Source organism: Hermetia illucens, chromosome 4, assembly GCF_905115235.1.
Source record: "Hermetia illucens chromosome 4, iHerIll2.2.curated.20191125, whole genome shotgun sequence".
NCBI lineage: Eukaryota > Metazoa > Arthropoda > Insecta > Diptera > Stratiomyidae > Hermetia > Hermetia illucens.
In genome coordinates this window covers 168,155,579-168,177,719 of record NC_051852.1, presented here as the reverse complement: position 1 = coordinate 168,177,719, position 22,141 = coordinate 168,155,579, and the positions used below count along the sequence as shown (strand labels likewise).

The window sequence follows — 22,141 nt, the reverse complement described above, 5'->3', positions numbered from 1 at the left end:
GTCCTGTCCGGTGGACGTGAAGGAATTCAATGACAATTGTATCTTTCCTTAAACACCGCGACTACGCCGATGATATCTGTTTGTTCTCTCACGGGGTCATGGATCGTGACCAAATGACTCTGGATTTAGAAAGAGAGGCAAGTAGAGTCGGACTGAAGATAAACACCAACAAAACCAAGGTTCTCAGTCTGACGGGTTATCACACTCTTCCTATCTGCGTTAATGAACAGAGATTCGATAGCGTCGATCAATTTGCATATCTAGGAAGCGTGTTTTTTGCCGGCGGCGCCAAAGAACTAGATGTTGCCCGACGCATCAATAGTGCTAGATCTAGGTTCGCTGCCTTGGCTAAAATCTGGAAATGCAGTTATCTCAGCATTAAGATCAAGTTAAGGTTGTTCTGTGTTAGTGCTTTTTCTGTGTTGCTGAATGGGAGTAGCATATGCTCGAATATTGTGCCACCAATGACGAGGGTTGGAAGTTGCAAAAATCCACGAATCTCCTACCATTACCTTTACGATGGGAATGGTAATATACCACACTCACTGCTTCTTGCAACTCAAATGGGGGGGGGGGGGGGGAGGGGAACTATTATAAACCCCTTGCAAGAAGCGCAAAGTCACGACGGTCACCTACAAGCGAGAGTTGCTTCGCTGTGGAGAAGGGAATTAGTGGTGAGAGAGGGCGTAGTACCGTAGGAGGTGTGATTTCTAGTGGCCAAAAACGGGAAATGTCATCGAACTCGACCCCGAAAAAATGGCCACGAGAAAAGATGGCACTTTTTCCTTGTCGGGAAAATGATTGAAGAGTTCACGGAAATGCAAGTCTCCCTAGAGGATGGGCCTTATACAAAACACAAGAGTATAAGAAGAAAGACTACTCAAGAAGTCCGGAAGTTTCGAAATATGAGGGCTGCTACTATCGTCCAGCGAATCGTCTCTGTGAGGATGAACCCCTGGACCTTATCTCAAGCCAGCGGAACTCCTGAAAGACCGCTGAAGAGGACCTGGGGAAAGGAAATCGCTAGCGCAGCTCCTAGCTGCTCAAAATGTGGTGCCCTGGCCCGCCAAAGGAGAACAGATAAGGAATAAAAGGAGACGAAGGAGGCAGATCAGTAACCAAATGGACCAAGCAGCATCGAGAAAAGACGAAAATGCAGCGACTACAACGTAAATTGGATATCGAAGCGAATAGTGGGCAGTCGAAGTCAACTACGGAGACAATATCAGCGCCACTTAAAAAAATAGAAGGGGCGAAGCATCGAAACCAGAAGGGCATATTCTCAGTGAGCTGAACAAACAGAGATCCTCCCCGTGAGAGAAAACCTTCCGGGGGAATACAAAACAGGACATATGACTCGAGAAATTATAGAAAGGCAGAAACGCAGAAAAAGGTTACCTGAGAAAATGTAAAAAACCAGGAAAGTGAAAAACCTGACGGAAGCAAGCCTCAATTTTGGGCTTTATTGACCTTTTAAAATAAGGTGAGGTTCCGACGAGGGTAGGCATCCACCTTGAGTACGATTATCCGAGGGACCGGATGAGAGGCTGCTTGCGTGTTCCGGCCATTGCTTGACGAAGATCAGGCTAGTTTCTGCCCTTGATCTTCCTTCACTGATGTCAATATGTTCGAATAATTTTGGTATAGTATGTAGAATTGAAATCTGGCCTAGTCTATGTTTCATTAATTTCTGAAAAAGGGAATGTACCTGGAGTCCTCAATCATAGGTAAGGTATTCCGAGTATTATCCGAGTGACTTATAACTCAGAATGCACAAAGTGGCATGTGCAGTATCAAGTTAAAATCTTTGAGGAATCTGATGTTAAAACTTGGATGATATTCATTCATTCGCATAAACCTAATGTTGGATTCGCCCATGTACAACAAGTCTTACCATCAAATTCTAGCCCATCGATTTTAGTCTCATCAAATACCACCACCGGCCAATCAAATCACTAATCGACGATCACCGTAAAAGGAACGATACAATTTCAGTTCGCTAACGGACCCAGACCCCCACTTGAACATACGTATTCACCCCATATTCAAATCAAATTCTCTTTTTGACATTAACCTTAAGATGCCTATGTTAGGCTGCCTCCTAGGCCTAAGAAAAGTCTTTAATTCCGCCATGTAATTTCAAGTAATCCTCTAAAATGGCAACGACTTTCAGACGCCTTTTTTCTCGGTCATACACCTGATCTGGATGGAGACGAGATGTTCTCAAATCACCATCCAACGTATCAGGCAACGTTGGTTCGGAAAGCCCTTTAGTCGTCTTCCATCGACTTCGATATTCAGATCCACTTTGGCAAGTAAGTTCTTTTCAGCGTATCCATGCCATCGAAGCCGCCACTCCCGCAATTTTTTCATGATTGGTACAACCTCCACTGGCCTATTACTGCGAAGCGTCGTTCATTGTTTTTTATAGCTGGACAACAATCAGAACCATAGAGAGTGATAGGGCCAACGAGACTGCGGTAAATTTTGTTTTTGAGACGTTCGTTAATGCGTTAATTAAAAAGAAAGCCTGATGTGTTTTTCTAATGCGTGCAGCAGTTTCGTAATGCAATTTACCATTGGCTGAAAGCATTGATGGGATATATTCAAATCACACAATTCCGGGCAGGTCACTGTCACTATCACTGATAATGCTTGTTTCATTGGAATCGGTTATCAAAAATTCTGTGCTATTTAGATTCACTCTCCGACCGTGTTCTATGAGAGGATTATTGAACGACGATAATAAACTTCGCTCCTTGTTCGACATGGCCATCCAGTTCCGCAGGGATATCGGTATGCAGTTGATTTGTTCGGGAAAAACACAACGAAGGAAACAGTCATAATAACATCCAAATTGAGGGTATAGATTAGAACCAAGTATACAATTACTTCGGCATATTGTAAGTGACTGCACCTGCTGTGGCAATAATGAGACCTAAGTTTCTGGGGGAATTTGAACAGAGTCTCGGTCTTATCCCGAAAAGAGAGTTTTCCGGGAAAAATAAAATCACGGCAATCAACACCTTTGCCACTCTCGTCTTTCTATATACTTTCAGTATGATACAGTGGCGTAATATCGAATTAAAATCTGTCAACAGACGGGCAAGGGTAGTTCTTGCAAACAACAACATGCTCAATAGGGCTGCCCAAAAATGGGGATCGCTATCCTACGACATCAAGGATAAAGGGAGGGGGGGACTTGAATTAAAAACATTGCACTGCAACTACAATCAAGTGCATTCTCTTCGTGAGTTTTTTGTTGGAGAAACAATCTTCTAGCCAATTAAATCAGGTTACCGTCATTGGAGATAATAAATTATCCCCTTTGAACTTGAGAAGCAGAGAATTTCAGTCCAACAGAAGATCGACATGTGAAAAGAAAACCCATTCACGGAGGTCATATGAATATCATTGTTGTTGTCAGGTCTCCGATTAATAATGTACTTTCCTGTGAGACTGAAGCATTCTTAACTTCAATTCTGTATGCTTTGCTCCCAACAAAAAATTACAAACGGTACATCCTTCATGGCTCCTCAATCACTAACTCTAGTTGTAGGTTATGCAACTGTGAAGAGGAGACCATCCAGCACATATCATCTACATGGAGGATTTTGAACAGCACCGAGTACACCAAACGTTATAATTCCGTCTCCAAGATTCCCCATCAAAACCTTGCGTTGAAGTATAACTTAGAGGCCACCTACCTTCCTAATTATAAGTATACTCCCCAGAGAATTGTGAAAAATGGCCGGGCCAAACTGCTGTGGGATCACATTATTGCCACCGACCATAGTGTGAATCAGAACAAACCCGATTTAGTTCTGCTTCTCAAGGAAGAACGTGTGGTGTAGTGTTATAGCTCGAAGAATCCTGGCCGGTAACAATCTAACCTAGTGGACTTTAGTCTTGATTCGTACTGTCTTCCATTTAAGATGAATGTCTCTGTAGTTTAGAACCACCGCGTCACTGGTTGAAGTGTTTGGGACAATCGGGATTTAGCAATATATTCTCGCATAGTCACACATACTTTGCGAAGCATCATCGCTGTGATGCAACCCTATTGCCTATTCATTTAAACAGATGTCGTGGTAGCGAGTATTTTGATCCCTAGGTGCGGGGACTGCCATCATTTTTTTCCGATTTGAGACCCCGACATAATTGAGCCCTTTCTAACCCACGCACTTCCCTCTCTGCAATCAATGTCAAAAATGAAACCTGGTTCGAAAAGTATTAATCTGGACTTTTCATTTGATAACCTCAAGAAGACTACATACAGGAGATTCGTTTCCCGACACATTGCTTGAATTTGCGTGGTTGAAGAAAAGCATTGCACATGTTCGGGTGTTGTGTATGCTCAACAAATCTTCCTAGACGTCATTGACACACGTCGCCAGTTAGTTACCTCGTACCTAACCCGCGTATTTGTAAGGACAGTGAAACGATTTTAATAAAGTTTTACATTAAAAATGAAGGATAATGCACTAATTCTAGCTTGAAAGAAATAGTACAAGAACTTTCTACATATCCCATGAGAGCGTCCGTTTGATTTTGGTTGCTACTAGAAGACCTGAATTTTCATTTAAAACAATAATTATGAACAGGACTATGTGAACAAGCTGGATCATCATTTAAAGCCCACATTCATGTAGCGCGCCCTAACTGATGATGAGATATGATCGGATGAAGCTGTCGTTCTCAGGTATCCGTTTTGAGCCGGTTGAAGTCCTAAAACAAAAAGCAGCATGTGAACTGTCAGCAATAGTCAGCCCAGGAATATGTTTCTTTTCCAGGGCCCTAGAGAGAAAATTAAGGCTCGGAGTGAAAATCATGCGTAAATATCGGGCGCAGGGTGAAAAAATGGGGCCTTCATTATTAATCCACTTTATTTTTTTCCCTGAAATTTCTATTTTGGACCTGGAAGAAAATTCCGGGCCCTGGAAGAATCTGTCTTCCACCCCTCCCCCTCTCTTACCCTATTCGATTAAACTAAAATCAGAGAAAGGAATAAGAATTGATGGTAATAACTCACCGAATTATTCTAAGAAGCTGTTCTTGGTATATCCAGAATTCAAAATGACATTTTACACTTTTTTCACTTTAAAGGCGGATTAGTTCCAAGGTTCCCGGTTAATAGTTTCAATAACTCTTCGCAGCACTTCACTCTTAATTGGGTGACTTCTTACCCTTCCCGAAAGGTTTCTAAATTTCATGGGTAACACTAAAATTTACTCCTGATTACGTAATAGGCGTTTCCTCCTTAGTCTGGCTAGCACTTCACTACAACGTGTTGACAGCAAAATCTCATCACATTAGCTTCAATAGATTCTACGTAACAATCTTAGATTAAGGTCTTAATTGTGATCAATTGCGTTCCAAGATCAGAGTAAATCAACCTCGAGAACCTTTCCCAAGGCAACAGCTGCCGTAGAACGTGCAGGTGCTGCCTGATTGTGTCCTTCCACATATACACGCACGCACTTGCATGCCGTGCGAATGCAACCCGCGACTAATGGAAATTTAGTTAATTAATGTAAAATGGAAGAAAACAAGCGAAAAACTGAGCGCATCATGAATATATCGAAATTTACATACAAAACACAATAATTTGATTTGAATGCACACGGGCACGAATGCAGTGTCGAACGCGAGACTGATGCATCCGATCACACACTTAACCTTCCGGTTCCAAGGTCGCTTCATCTGGTTCCCATCGAGTTCAGCGGCTAATTAACATTAAATGCATTCCTCTCGTTATCCCTGCCTAGTTTGCATATCATATTGTTTGAACAATTTCACGGCTAAATCACATATCCCCGGCAAGGACGCAAGCATATTCGAAAATTGCGTGCGCATGCAACCCATATGGCTGGATGCACTGATGCAGTTTCGCGGGCGTCGGCTAAAGTGCACTATGGAAAACAGCGACGGCGCCGCACAGGTGATCGGTCGCGAACGTAACGTGAAACACACCTGAGGTTCGAACCGTTGGTACGGGCGCGAAGATCCAAACTGATCCGCGGTTCAATGAGGAACTGCCGCACTGGAATCTTGGGGCCGTGGAGCCAAATGCGATCAAGACTGGCCGCGGATCGCTCTTGCACGGATGGCTGCGATTATGACGACATCAATGGAGTTAAGATACATTCATTGGGAATCAGATACAATGCCGTTGTGTGATTCGTATATTTCCAACTCTATTCCAGCCTTCTTGGTTAGATGGGGAGTTGTACGGCAGTCACGTTAACGGGACGGCCGCGCTTACTTGTATGACGTAGTTAATACGACATTCGTAAGATTTAGGTACAGACCGAGATAAAGACGTATCGAGGAAGTTCCAAAGTCAGGAGAAGTGAAGACTTTAGCAGAAGCTTATGTCCTGCAATGAATACGTGAAAATGGAATGCTTCAAAAATTACTCACAGCAAAGAAAATGTTCACTGTCGAAAATGCACTTAACAGGATGCAGCACTATTGTGGCATCCAATGGACAAAGTGGACAATTTCTTCTTTTTTTGCTTCTGATAATTCGCAGATACTTTTATACAATCAATTTCTTTTCTGCGGATAGTTGCAAATGCCCTCTTAATCTGGATGAATGGAAAGCTGCAACAATGTTTTCGCGGAGGAATTGTAATAGGAGACAAGCTTCACGAAAGATTGCTTGAAATTGTTGTAAGCAAGGTTGCGACAAAGGGCATCATCTGGATTTCAAATATATGATATTCCTATAAATTCTGAAGAATTCAGGGACTATAAGGGGAACGAGTGAGTAGATTCAGATTTAGCTATCCTAAGGAAGGCAGATTGGCAACCACATTTGGGTCAAAAACTAGTAATTTTTCGTCTTCATTAGTGGATATCGAAGTTGCGAATACTACATGGCAGCTCGATTTTTGAGACGCAATCTACAAGAAGCAGCTGAAGATCAGGATGCTATCTAGGTTTTGGGATTATGATTAGGACTTTGGTGTGACGAGGAAGTTTCCAGCTCGAGGAGCTCCTATGGTCGTATTGGATATTTGCATTACTTTGCCACTTTGTAAGGTCCCTATTGGGGTTATAACACATATGTTTCCCTGCATCCGCAGCAGAAAAGTTCTCGTTCTTGTGAGCACTCATCCAATTGGTACCCAATTTTCTTACAGTCCCGACAGGCGCATAAGCTAACAGCTTCCTCCAGAGTATCATTGAGTTCCTCTTAGTCTCATTCATATATCAATTCTTCAGTTTGTCATTGGGCTGCTCTTGTGGAAGGCTGACGTAGATTAGTTAGATAAGCTTCTGGTTATTGTGCTATAGTGCTAGCTGCCAAAGTCAGAATAGGGAATCCGGCAAGCTTCGGGAACCCATCGAAACTCTCTCTTACCTGTTGCAATCTGCGAGCCAGTTTCTGCAGGTCGCAATCGGACCATTGGTTCTTGAACCGATCGTGCAGCGCAGATTTCAATAGGTCCCCATTCAAAAAGCAGATGGACGCTTTCAGTGCAAGTCAGTGGCATTTGGGTATATTGACATAGTAATTCCAAGTGTCGGCCGAGAATAAGCCGTGCTGATCCATCTACCTGAAACAGAGAGAAAGAGAGAATTAGAGAGAATTTAACATTTCATAAATTAAAGCCATCAATAATCTTTCCGCAGATATTATGGAACGGACTCCAGAGAGTAGTGTGGAAAATGGCAATTCAGAAGTTGCATGAGCGAAGAAATCACCCCATTGACAGCTCTTCTTCCAGGCGGTTGTGTACCAAAGTATCGATCCTGCTATTACCATGTAAGCTGGCGAAAAAGCAACTTGGCAGGTTGACCGAAAGTAATAAGAAGTTGCCTCTGGACTAGCTGCAATACGCCTATTACAGCTCGGGCGATATTTAAGGAACTCCTATGAATTGTACGTGATAAGATTGGGGAGGTAAGGAAGTTTGTATCTTCGGTTTGGCTCTCAGTGAATTAGTTAGACAGAGATGACATATCCTCATAAACGCGAGTCGAAAGGCAGGACAAAGACCAACTTACAACTATTGCCAAACATACGTTTTGTGCAGCAAATGGCCGCTAGGAAATATAGACCTTGTCCACACTTATTCCGGGATGTCTATTTTGCTGTGATCCTATGTTGAGACGGAATAAAAAAGAGAATGAACGCAGCCGAAAAAGAACATGAGAATAATGTCAACAAATCTGAATTTGAGGGTTGGTTTTCTTTTCAAAATCAACTCGGAATATCCGCAAAAGTCACTAATGGTAAAGTACCATTTCAACCTAACAATTTTGCAGTATGTACAAAGTGTATCCTAGTACAATAAAACCTCAAATGAGTAGCTCCTTTTTGTCTCGAATGCATTCCCAGTTTTTGAAACAAACGTGGCATACTCATCTGTTTCTTCCTTCATCATCATCATCAACGGCGCAACAACCGGTATCCGATCTATGCATGCCTTAATAAGGAACTACAGACCAGAGATCCACCAATTCGATATCCGTAAAAGATGTCCGCCATCGTGACCTACGCTATCGTTCCATCTCAGACAAGGTCTGCCTTGTCTTCTTTTCTATCATAGATTTGCCCTTACCGACTTTTCGGGCTGGACCATCTTCATCCATACGGATTAAGTGACTCGCCCACAGCAACCTATTAAGCCGGATTTTATCCACAACCAGACGGTCGCGGTATCGCTCATAGATTTCGTCGTCATGTAGGCTACGGAATCGTTCATTCTCATGCCTCTCTCGGCCAAGATTTCGCAGTTTTTTTTCTAAGAACCCAGATCTCCGAGGAATACGTCAGGACTGACAAGATCATTGTCTTGTAGAGTAAGAGTTTTGACTCTATGATGAGACGTTTCGAGCGGAACGGTTTTTATAAGCTGCCAACAACCTTGCGCGGATTTCATCGTCGAAACTGCTATCGGTTGTGATTCTCGACCCTAGATAGGAGAAATTATCAACGGTCTCAAAGTTGTAGTCTCCTATCTTCATTATTTTCGTTTGACCTGTGCGATTCAATGTTATTCGTTCTTTGGTTTTTGGCGTTGTCATCATGTATTTCATCTTGCCTGCATTAAAGTGCAGCCAAAAATTGCGCGTCAATTACCGCCCGCTCGATCTGGATGAAAGTAGATTGTGTACATCTCGGGCTGCACTTCCCATGATTTCAATATCGTCAGCATAGGCCAGAAGTTGGGTGGACTTGAAGAGGGTGGTGCCTTTCGCATTTACATTTGCATTGCGAATCACTTTCTCCAGGGTCAGGTTAAAGCGGACCCATGATAGGACATCCTCTTGTCGTAGACCGTTGTTGATGTTCAACGGCCTCGAGAATGATTCTGCCGCTTCATCTGGCCTCCCACATTGGTTAGGGTCAGCCTTATCAATTTCGTCGGGATTTTTTTCCGAATTCTCTCATGGCCGTGTAAAGTTTTACCCTGGCTATGCTATCATAGGCGGCTTTAAAGTCGATGAAATGATGGTGCAACTGATGTCTATATTCCAACAGTTTTTCCATTGCTTGGCGCAGAGAGAAAATCAGATCTGTTGCTGATTTTCCTGGAGTGAAGCCGCTTTATTATGGACTAATGATGTTCTGGGCACATTGGGCTATCCGACCTAGCGAGATAGCGGAGAAAATCTTATAGATGATAATCAGCAACAACTTCTATAATTGCTGCACTGCGTGGAATCTCCCTTTTTATGTATGGGACAGATAATGCCTCGTTGTCAGTGGTTTGACATTGATTCCCTGTCTCATACCTTGAACACAAGTTGGTGAACCACTTGGTGTAACTGGTCGTCTCCATATTTAACCAATTCGGCTGTAATTCCATCAACTCCTGGCAACTCATGGTAACTAAGCCGGTTGATTGCACAAACTGTTTCTTCGATGTTTGGTGGTGGCAGCATTTGTCCGTCATATTAAGCTTGCGGGGCCTCCAACTCGCCGATATTTTGGTTGTTGGGCAGTTCGTCAAAATAATCAACCCGTCGTTCCAATATGCCCATTCTGTCAGAAATCAGATTTCCCTCTTTGCCTCGGCAGATGAGCATCGACGTGTATACGGCGACGACGGCTTCAGCCTGCTGACTTGTTGGTAGCACTTGCGCCTGGTACGGTTGCTTCCTTGTACTTTTCGAGTTCACGAAACTGTTGGCTCGACGGAGTTCGTGATAAGTCTCTGCGCGTGCCCGCGTTCTTTGAGAATGCAACATTTCTCGGTAAGCGGCATTCTTCCTTTCCGTTGCTAGCTTACATTCATCGTCAAACCAGCCTTTCCGACTTTGTTTGTGGGCGTCTTAATGGTAACGCTCTTCAGGCGGTTGTGAAGATATTTGTTTATGCTTCATCTCCAGGACATCTGTCAGCGGTGGTTTTGCGGCATCCATTTCTCCTTTATAGGTGTTACGGAGGGGTGTGTTCTGAATGGCTTCAGTATACATTCTCATATGATTGCCAGAGGAGATTCTGGGTGGTGTTGTAATTCGAGGCCTGAACATTATGCCAACGAGATAGTGATCCGGGTCTATATTGGCTCCCTTTATGTTCTGACAGTCATTAAGGCTGAGCGTTGGCGGCGTTCAATCAGAATGTAGTCAATTTGGTTGAAAGTGGTCTCGTCTGGAAAGGCCAACGTATATTTGGGGACCGCTTTCCGCGCAAACCTGGAACTTCCAACAACCATTTCGTTCGATACTGCTAATTGAATAATCCGTAGTCCGTTATCATTTGTATCTCTATGTAAACTATGGGAGCCGACGACTCGCCTGCATACCGGCTCGGTCCCTACTTGACTGTTAAAATCTCAAAGTATCATTTTGATTTTATACTTGAGACAGAGTCCGAGGGTCCGCTCAACTGCCTCGTAGAAGGTATCCTTATATTTCTAAATTTGCCTCACAAACGTAGATTGCATAGCCTTTCGGTTATATTTTCAAAGCCGATAATAGCAGGTTTCATTTTTTGGCTGACTAAGAAACCTACTCCGAGCACATAGTTTACTGGATGGCCGCTATATTATATGGTCTAGTGACTCTTCTCCAAGAAATCGGTCCCTGTCCAGGGAATTTCTTGCAACGCTGTTACATTAGCCTTATATTGGGACAGGATATCGGCTAGCTACTTGGCAGTTCTATCATATTTCTGTACATGGAGCGCACGTTCCATGAGAATATGCGCAAATTGTTATTCCTTTGTTGTTGCCGGGTTCGTCGTTGTGTTATCCGTCCAGTCCGAGGCTCCTGTTGTGGCTTCGTAACTTCGGTTTTCTGTGTAGGGTACTCAGCTCTACCCAGCTCCCAATTTGGAGAACCAGTTGGTACAATTTGTCCTGTTGTCCAGGAGATTCGCCTTCATCCTTCTCTGTCTGCGGCTTTTCGTTAAGAAAGAGCTCCCAGCGGCCACCACGTGGAGGTGGAGATGGGTTTTGGTAGCATGGATCCACTTAATTAAAGCGTCATCAACACCATGCGCTCTGGCGGCATCACAAAGTTTTTGAAAAGCCGCACAGTCAAGCGCCCCTTCAATATACACGAACACACCCATCGCGTATTCAACTTTTAGGGTTGCATACTCTATCATTGCAACCTAAGAATGCAGAGCAGGCTCACAGAACTTTCCACGCTAGTAAGCATGTTGGTTTCCATTAAGTAAGTCCGACCTAAGTGCCTTCCCACAAATGTGACGCTCAGCCAGTCTCTCCAAACCTTTCAGCAAGAATGAAGTGAAGTTGGTTTGTCTAAAGTTCTTTGGATTAAAATAGCTATCTTTCCCAGGCTTCGTTATGAATACTACCTCAGCCTTCTTCTAAGAGGTAGGCACATAACCCAAAGCAAGACTTGCTAGAAAAATATTCCTTAGTAGTCGCTCTAAGTACTCCATAATGAGGAGTCTCGTTTCGAAAACATCAGGAGCCTCCTATATTCACACTGTGAGTTTCGGAAGTTTAACCAGTCCTCGTTCTTACTGCTTCTGCAAGCACGGTTCAAAAGTCGCCTGGTAGATTTCCTGAGTTTTTGCAGTTCCCGGTTCCACGAAGGAACCGTTTTACCGCTTTGGCTCCGGGAAATAAGAGAAGCCTCTTTATAGCACTCTCAAAGTGTGCAGTTCAGAGTTTCCAATTCATCTTCCAGCGCCAAACGAGCCCTTAGTCACCTAGGAAGCTGTACTTTATTGCCACGAAGTTCATTGAAGTTTATCCAATCCGTTTTCCTAGGATTCCGTCTTTGTATTGCAGACTGTTCGTCCGCAATAGTCAAATTGAATTCTAGGTATCGGTAATCTGAGAATGAGACCTCGTCTAGCACCTGCCAGTGAGTAATCAACTCTAACACTTTTGAAGTGCAGATGGTTAGGTCAATTACTTTGCTTCTTCTCTGTCCCACAGACCTAGGGGCACACACTACGTTTGCAGTCATGAGACCAGCTGAAGTCATGAAATCAAATAGCTTCTCTCCTCTTGCATAGCATTTGCTACTGCCCCAAGAAATATGTTGAGCATTCGTATCGCAACCTATTAAGAGTTCATGACTATTTGATTCTGCATACGCTACAAGATCCCTTAGTTCTGGCGTCAGTAGAGGATGTCAAGAATCATAAGGTAAACAAGTGGAGGCAACTATGATGTTTTTCCTCTCGCCATTAATTTGATACGGTACGATGTCCCAAACTAATTCCTGGGGACAGAATTGTCGCAGCATGGTTGCCTCTAACCATCTTGACATCAGGATACAAGCTCTCGATCTTATGGATCTTTCATTGTAGAAGATCCTAGCCCCCTTTACTGATCCAATGCCACAGATTCTATTAAATCGAACCCATGGCTCTTGCACCAGAAAAATATAGGGGAAGTCCTGCAGCTTTATCAGCCTCGCCCCAGTTAATTTGATCAATCTTTATGTTTTCGTCATAAACTTCCTCTGATTTGTCTGATTTGTAATGGAAAACTGTTAGAAGCGTATGCCGCAATCCGCGTGTGTCGGGGTTTCCCTCACACCGTACCGCCAAAGACTCGATCCCGTCATGTTCGATTTTTCTGAGAAAAGCCGTACTTGAAGGTACTGCAGTTGCCATGTCCTCATCTATGAAAAGTCTCATCTCATCCAGCAGAGCATTCGTCTGTTTTCCACTGAGCATCTTGATTGGTTTCCGATGTCCGGTTTGCATAGATTCGATCATTCGAACTGGCATTAAGTCAGTTCCGTTCTAACTTCCCTTTCCTCCGCCTGTTCTCTAAAAGGTGTAGGAGAAGTTACTAGCAGGTAGGATTCACTATGTAGTCTCTTTACCAGTGCGAACTCCCATACGGAAGTCGAAGACCATGATTGTTCTTCGCTCTCAAAATGGAGATGATGCTCTATAGTTTCCTAATATGGTTGAAAAAGTGGTGAGCACATTCAGACTCTTTTGGTCCCGTTCGAATAACAAGCTGAAACCCTCTACATTTGTAGATTTTCCTTCTTGGTATTCAGGAACTTCACCCGCCCCTTCTGATATTTTGCCATCTTCGGAGGAAACTCCCACGGCAGCGGTCAAAGCTGAAGCTGCTGCTAGCGTTTACATCCTCTTCCTTCCCGCCTTCGTGTTCGTATTCCAATAGGAGGCGCCAGCTTTATTGAGATCTCTATCGCTGATATGATCACCTCCTGGCACACCGGTCCTAATCCCCGTGGGGCACGTGGGTTTAAACCCTGGTGCGGAGCACAATCAAGTGCTTATTACCATTGGCAGAAGAGTTTGGTGCGTCCAGTGTGGACCTCACCGGAGTTACCAGTTTATCCCCGCCTTCCGCCGAAGATTCCGCTTCCTTGTGTTACCGCACTTAGTGGTACAGCCACATCCATGTCCTCATTTCCAATATTTTTCACCTTCTTTCGCAAAGCCTCCTTCAGCCGCCGGCTTAGGCTCTTTCCAAGTTCACGGTGTCCGGGCCGCTTGGATCCTTTTCCACATACCGGCGTTACACCAGTAGCGTCCAAGTCACCTGCTTCACTTGCTCAAAACTATCCTCCGCTTCTCTTGATAAGGGTGAAGGAGAAGGTTCTGACAGGCAGGATTCAGCCTGTAGTCTCCCTTCCTTAGTGGCCGAAATTCCCTTCTACCGAACCTTCCTCTACCACTTGCGAGTAGATTTGGGCTGTGGTACCGCAGACGGGTCAGCCGCAGTCAAATTTCCACTTTCTCCCAAGTTGAGAGTTTCCGTGCTTTCCTTCGTTGCTACCTTCGCCGTTGGCACTAAATGAAAGCTTTCTACTGAGTCGGGAAGCATGCCTTCTACAGATTTATCTAAAGGCGGGTATGAATGTGGTGAGGCCTCCAAAATCCGCGCCTTGGCCGCGACATGATTACCCATGTTCGCGGGTGAATTCGAAGTCTGTGACTTCTTACCACTTGGGGAGTTTGTTGTTGTTTTGTTTCCATACGCATGTTTTGGACACCCTTAATGTAGTAGTTACCTACTATTGGCTTCCCCACTACGACAAGGTGGTGTCCCAGGGGTAGTTTAGGGTCCTTACTTTCAAGTGAAGACACCGACAAATGCAAAATATGACGACAAAGTACCAGTAAAGTACTTTTACCGAAGGTGCTACTATATGGTGAGCGAACTTAAATTCTGAAAAGTTTCGCAGATTGGAATGGACGGGGTATATCGAACAGAAGCTGGAGTGGAGAATCCCAAAGTGAATGCGGAAGAGACTCCAGGGAAGCGACCTAAAAAGCGTGTATGGTTCGATGGGAGGACTCAAGCTACACGGACTGCGATTGCAACTCGATTAGAATTGGAGGATGCTGCTCGTTTCGGAACGAGAAAATTAGAAGCTGTGTATCAAAGAAAATCGAAACGAACCACTGAAGAAGAAGAAGAAGCAGAAAGATTGCCAAATTTGCTGGAGGGTTGCAAAGCGCCATTCTCAGGCAATCTGGCAATTGTAGGGTCAGCAAAAGGAAACAATAGTGCTTCATGGCTAGGGTATAATGATCTCGATAACAACCCTCTAAAAAGCAGTCCACAGCGAAATGCAACCAAATTCGTTCTGATTTAGATCTAATGGGAGAATTTGTAAGATAAAACGATGCGAATAACAGCTAAACGATGATTAGAAACGGTAATCTGTTAACGAAAGATTGGACTAAGACAATAGGCACAAGTCTGGAAAAACTAACGAAAAGGTATCACCTTCAAGAATGCATTATAATGGACCAATTTTTGAGGAACACAAGCGATGGCATACGGGATTCTCTAGTATGAGCATCCTGTGAACTAGATTGAATTTAGATTGCTTGATCACTATCTAAGGTTGATTGTGTATAAAAGTCGCGGATTCAAATTAATCCATATTAGCCATTTACGAAATATCTTTTCTTAGGCAGGGCAAATTGGCTCAGTAACCAGTTTCAAAACTTCGGCATGACCTAATCCTCCTTTTTTAAGGTTTTGTTTGCAAAACAAAACCTTATTAAAGTCGGTTCAATGTCGGTCTGTCTGTCCATCTTTTTTTTTGAGGGGGTGGAAATCTTCAAAAGACACTGGCCTGGATACGCGAGCATCCAAGCCCCGTGCAACCACCGTACGGTATTACATCATGGGGCGGAGTCAGCCCATTTTAGCTTGGTCTGCTTTCGTCCCTACGCGACGTACGTAACCGCGCTTTTCTATTCTCCTCTGCCTTTCTCAGTTTGCTCTGGATAGATACGACCATGTAGTTGATCGCATCCCAGCCTTCCTGACACGCCAAAATTCTTCGCACCAATTCTCTGGTACGAGCACCTCTCCTAGAGTCTCCTCTAAGTTCTTCCTTTCCCCCACAAACTTTGGCCAGTGGAAGAATACCTGCTCTGAGTCCTCTGGGACTCCGTCGCAGTTTAGACAATCGGGCAAGGTATCTAGTTTAAACCTGAACAGGTACTGGCGATATCCTCCATGCCCCGTGAGAAACTGAGTAAGATTATAATTAATTTCGCCGTGCCTTCTCTCCAACCACCCTTTGATGGCAGGGATGAGCCTGTGTCTCCACCAACCCTTTCCCGAGCGTTCCCAACGCTCTTACCATCTATTTAGAGATCTCTCCCTTTCGGCGTTCTGCGTCTGTGATAAAGAAGAGATAGACTTCGCATTATATATATTCGTCATCTCATCTGCCAAGATGTCGATGGGCATCATTCCAGAGATGACGAATGCTTCGCATGAGTATAATTCAGCATCTTCGAGGTGCTTTGCGACCACAACCAGTGTAGCCTACCACCGTGGCTTTCTTCGAAAGGGGAAGATTAAGTGCATCGTTGTACATGATGTCCCAGAGCAGTGGGCCTAGTATGGAGCCCTGTGGGACACCTGCGGAGACAACGTACTCCTAGGGTCCGTTATCAGTATCATACCAAAGCCTCCATTCTTGTAAATAGCTGTTGACAACAACTCTAAGATAAGCGGGAATACCAATCTTCGCCAGAGATTCCCGTATTAGGTTCCAATTGGTCAAATTGAATGCATTTCTCACATCCAGGATCACGACTATGCAATATTTGCTAGTGCTGCCCTTTCCGTGGATTGCATCTTCGGCCAAGCCTGTAACCATTTTGATGGCATCAATGGTTGATCTGAGTTTACGGAACCCATACTGCCGATCTGAGAGACCTCCCTGGCTCTCAACAACAGGGAATAATCTATTATAGATTACTCGCTCTAGCATTTTTCCCACAGTGTCCCAAAGACAAATAGATCTGTAGGAGGTTGGCTCAACTGGAGGTTTGTCAGCCTTAGGCGGTAGCACCAACTTCTGTCGTTTCCATGATACAGGAAATATCCCCTCGGACATGCACGCTTCGAACAACTCAGCGAACATGTCCGGTCGGGATTTCACGGTAAGCTTAAGGGCCCTATTCGGAACACCATCCAGACCCGAAGCTTTGTTACCTCCTACCCTGGCGCAGATCTCCAGCAGCTCGTCACTAGTGACTGGCGGCATTGCCGTGTCGTTCAGAGGTCGCTGGAAGCTATCTATCCCTTCCTCTTGTTGTAGGAATAACCCCTGGATAATTTTTCACAAGAGTGTTTACGGGTTTACGTCCGCTTCCGAACAGAGTTCCTTAAAGCTTTCCCTCTTGTTCCGTTGGATGACGAGCTTGAGGGTTTTGCGGGCTTCCTTATAGGCGCACCCTTTTTGCCCTTGGTTGATTCTGCCTACCACTCTCTGATCCGATCTTCTGGCTCGGTGACAGGCTGACAAAAGTTAGGTCTACGATTGAGGCAAACCCCCTTATCTTCTTCTTTTTCTTCAGCCTTTGTCCTGTTCGTTGGCCAGAATGATATCCAACTGTGTGAAAGCGTCTAATAGACTGCGGCCCCTTGCATTTGTCTCTCTGCTACCCCACTCACGGGCCCAAGCATTGATGTCACCAGCAATCACATTTGGACTACTACCCCTTGCGTCGAGAACAAGACTGTCAAGCATTTCCTCGAATTGACGGTTTCTATAGGGTTCGCTAATGATGGCAATTTCCACCTCGGATTCGTAGATGGTCGGCTCAAATAAATCTACTCTATTCTGCCTATCCGTCTATCTGTGTGGAGCTGCCAAATCCACCATCAGGCGCGTCCCTTCGTGCAGATAAGGGAATGCTCGGCGAATGTGTCATGGCCATGCACATGCACGCATCCGGAGATGTGCGTGTATGGGCATGTTTATGCGCAGGCCGGGTAGGTGGGAAGTAAACGCCCACCCGTGGATAAAAATTGGCTATGGGAAGATACCCAGAAATAAAACCAAACATGGAGGAGCAGAAGAAGAATGAAGTTACGGTGCAGGGCTTCGGAAACCCAGTGCCGGCGGTTTTTGGGAGTGAGCAAGCGGGCTCCCGGCCGTCGATATCCAACGACCGCAGTGCCTCAGTAGTGGGAACCTTGGCTACTGTGGCATCTAATGTTACAAGCGTACGGGAGGAACTTGAACTGGCTCCAGTGATGGATCCGTTCAGAAGGAGCTCGATTTTTCGCAAATCCCCTCCCACACGGGCACAAGCCCCCACGATCGCTACCCCCAGTGGGAAGCGTATAGCGGGAGTCTTCGATGAGGAAGAATCGCTGACGCCGATTCACCCGAGCGATGTTTTGGACAATGATCAGTCTGGAGCTGCCTTTACTGCCCTCGGTAAAAAGATCATGGAGTTGTGTGAGTTCATAAAGGAGCGCAGGAACATTCACCAAAATATAAGGGCCATGATAAGAGGCATCCGTTTGACGTACGGCAAGGCCCAGGATGAACGAGTAGGGAAGTCGCCGATTGGAAAAGTGAACCAGGCAACTCAAGTAACGCCGGTTCAAAACACAAAAGGGGAGAAACTGGGGAAGAGGCTGCGCGAGAAGCTGAATGACTCAACAGGCCAGCAAACCCCGAAAAGAAGAAAGGACTCAACTCCCAAAAAGGCGGAGTTCATGAAAATTATGTCTGAAGCTACCAGGGAAAATACTGCAGTGGCTACCTCGAGAAAAGGGATCGAACCTTCAAAGGCGGATGCGGAAGCTTGGAGGAAGGTAGAACAGCGGAAAAGAAACTATCGGAGGAAGATTAGACCGGAGGTGATTTTCATTTCCAAACGAGGCGAAGGGTCACACGCCGACATACTCAGCAAAGTGAAGGCAGACCCCGAACTCACCAATTTGGGAGACAACGTCAGCCGTATTAGACGGTCGCAGAAGGGAGATCTTATGTTGGAACTTAAGAAATCCAAGGATGTAACCGCGGAAAAATTCTTAAGCCAAATCGGGAAGACTTTAGGGCAGGAAGCTGACATAAGAGCTAGCAGGCCGGAGATCACTATAATCTGCAAAGATATAGATGAAATCACGACGAAGGAGGAGGTTCGCGAAGCGTTGGAGAAACAGTTCGATCTTGCCGGACTACAAGAGTCAGCGGTAAAAACTCTAAGGAAAGCCTATGGGGGAACACAAACCGCCATCATCAGCCTACTAGTGGAGAACGCACTCAAACTGTTAGCAGCAGGGAGAGTGAGAATAGGCTGGGTTATGTGTCGCCTTGGGGAACAGGTGGCCTTAAAACGGTGCTTTAGATGCCTTGGCTTTGGTCACATTGCGAAGTCATGCACTAACCCAAATGACAGATCAAAGCAATGCAGGAGATGCGGAGTGGAGGGCCACATCAGCAAGGACTGCGGAGCTGACCCAAATTGTCTACTGTGCAAAGGAAAGGAGGGTGTGGACCATCGACACATTGCAGGCAGCAGCAGGTGCCCGGAATACAGGAGAGCCCTTAGCACAAATCGCAGATGAGGTTGATACAAATCAACCTCAACCACTGCGAGGCGGCGCAGGATCTACTCGCGCAATCTATCCGCGAGAAAAACATCGATGTGGCCATACTAAGTGAACCATACCGAAACCGCGGTGGTAGCGTTTGGGTCAAAGACCAAACGGGCCAAGCAGCGCTGTGGACTTGTGGAGAACAAGCCTTCCAGGAAATAATGGAGCACCCGGAGGAGGGCTTCATCAGAGTGAAGGTGAAGGGCATCCACATCTACAGCTGCTATGCTCCACCCAGCGCTACACTCGTCGAGTATGAGCGGATGCTTGCTGCTCTTGTTTTGGATGCAAGAGGACGTTGGCCGATCATAATAGGAGGCGATTTCAATGCGTGGGCTCTTGAATGGGGCAGCCGGATAACTAATGTCGGGGGACGTGTTCTCCTCGAAGCATTCGCGGAGCTGGACGTGGTACTGGCGAATGTTGGGTCTTCGTACACTTTCCGGGGAAGGGGCCTGGGGTCTATAGTGGACCTGACATACGTGAGTGCCACTTTAGCCAGTAGAATCGCTTGGCATGTCAGTGAGGACTATACTCACAGCGACCACCAGGCAATCTGCATAGAGATCAAGGGCGGATCGAGCTCGAAATAGAGTTTTCGCAAAATGCCGGGTGGTATGCTTGGCTGGACAGTGAAAGCGTTCGAGGGGGACTCGTTTTCCGCGGTGCTCAAATCCGACATATCCCTGAATGGTACGGCTGGAGAGAAAGCCACCCAGATCACTCGATGGGTGACGGAAGCATACGATGCCACTATGCCCAGAAGGCGATTGCTCCCCAGTAGGCAACCCAACTACTGGTGGAACAATGAAATCGCAAGTTTGCGAGCCGCATGTTTTCGGGCAAGGAGGCTTTACCAGGGGCTCAGGGGAAAACCCGGTGGCGACGGTCGAGAGGAGGCACACAAGCAATTGCGTGGCCGCCTAAAGGAAGCCATTCGGAGGAGCAAAAAGAACTGCTTCAAACAGCTGTGCGACCATGCCGACATTAACCCTTGGGGCGAGGCTTACAGAGTGGTGATGAAAAGGCTGCGGAAATCACCCCAGGTGACCTGTCCGCGCCTCCTGAAACAGATTGTTACCACTGTGTTCCCTCACCACGAAAATAGGGGAAGACAAGTTTTTGTCCAACCAAATGACGGCATAATACCGCCTGTAACTGTGGAGGAGCTGCGGGAAATATGTGGTAGGTTCGGTGACAACAAGGCCCCAGGTTTGGATGGCATCCCCAACCGAGCTTTGAAACTGGCAGTGAAGACTAGGCCCGACCTTTTCGCCAAAACCTTCGAGGCGTGCCTAAAAGAAGGAATATTCCCTGCCCAGTGGAAAAAGCAAAAGTTGGTGTTGCTTCCGAAGCCTGGCAAGCAACCTGGAAACAGAGTGTCGTATCGTCCTATCTGCCTGTTGGATACAATGGGGAAGATGATGGAGAGAGTCATCTACAACAGACTCCTGCCCATCGTCGAAGCCAACAATGGTTTGTCGGAACGCCAGTTTGGTTTCCGACGCGCCCACTCTACGGTGGACGCAATTGGCATGGTGGTAAACCTGGCAAAAGGTGCACTGACTTCTGGCGGCTGCTGTGCCGTGGTGTCGTTGGATGTCAAAAACGCATTCAACTCGGCCAACTGGAATATAATTAAAGGGGCGTTGGCTGACATAGGTGTCCCTGGATACTTAGCGAATTTGGTGGAAAACTACCTCTCAGAGAGGACTCTCTGGTATGGGACGGATGAGGGCCCCAAAGAGTACATTGTCACAGCCGGGGTACCACAGGGATCGGTACTTGGTCCCCTGTTGTGGAATATCATGTATAATGGGGTGCTTGCTCTTCCCGTCCCAGAGGGGACTACGATTGTCGGCTTTGCTGATGACCTAGCTGTGGTTGTTGCAGCAAAACACCCAGAAGATGTGGAGGTTTACGCAACGGAAACAGTGAGAGTGGTAAAGTCCTGGCTAGAAAAGGCTATGCTGACCTTGGCGGACGTGAAAACGGAAGCGGTCTTGATAACGAAACGCAGGAAAAATAATACTGTAAAAGTGGAGGTCGGTGGACATACGGTCGTATCAAAGCCGGCTATCAAATACCTGGGGGTAATAATTGACACCAAATTGAGTTTTAGGGAGCACCTAGAGTATGCATGCCAAAAGGCAACCAGTGCCACCACGGCACTTGCAAAAACGCTGCCAGATATTGGTGGGCCGAAACATTGCCGGAGGTTGGTGCTAGCCGGAGTGGTGCGCTCCATCCTGCTCTACTCGTCGCCTGTGTGGGCGGAGGCGCTTGCAAACTCTCAGAGACGGAAGCAGGTGAACTCGGTTTACCGGCGGATGGCTTTGAGGGTTTGCAGTGCTTTTAGAACCACATCAGATGAGGCAGTATTGGTGGTGGCAGACATGATCCCGGTTGACATTCTGGCCAAAGAAATGAGTGTCCTGTACAATGCAAGACATATGGAGGGGCATGCACAGCGTAGAAATGCGGCAAGGTCAGAGTCGCTTGATCTCTGGCAACGCAGATGGGACGAGTCTGCGAAAGGTCGGTGGACGCACAGGCTCATTCCCAACATTAGGGTGTGGCTTGAGCGAAAACATGGGGATACCAACTACCACATTACCCAGTTCCTCACGGGACACGGTGGTTGCTACAGGCAGTATCTGCACCGCTTTGGGTTGGATGATTTTCCGAACTGTCCCAGATGCGATGACATACCGGAGGATCCAGAGCATGTGATGTTTCACTGCCCACGATTTGCGATGGAGAGAAGGAGCTTAAACCAGGTGCTGGGCAGGAGCGGGACCCCGGAGAGCTTAGTTACTGAGATGCTGGAGTCCGAG

At 46.0% G+C, this 22,141-nt stretch overlaps 1 protein-coding gene and 1 long non-coding RNA gene across 2 annotated transcripts in view; one reads left to right on the top strand and one right to left on the bottom strand.

Moving 5' to 3' along the window:
- The window catches only part of LOC119656152 (protein jim lovell), a 126,401-nt gene extending 121,315 nt beyond the window's left edge, over nt 1-5,086 (bottom strand). The window contains exon 1 of the mRNA XM_038062487.1: nt 5,033-5,086. The gene's annotated coding sequence lies outside the window, so the exon portion shown is untranslated. The remainder of the gene's footprint in view (nt 1-5,032) is intronic.
- LOC119656153 overlaps nt 1-22,141 on the top strand; it is a 118,581-nt gene that overhangs the window by 19,828 nt on the left and 76,612 nt on the right. The gene's annotated exons all lie outside the window — the stretch shown is intronic.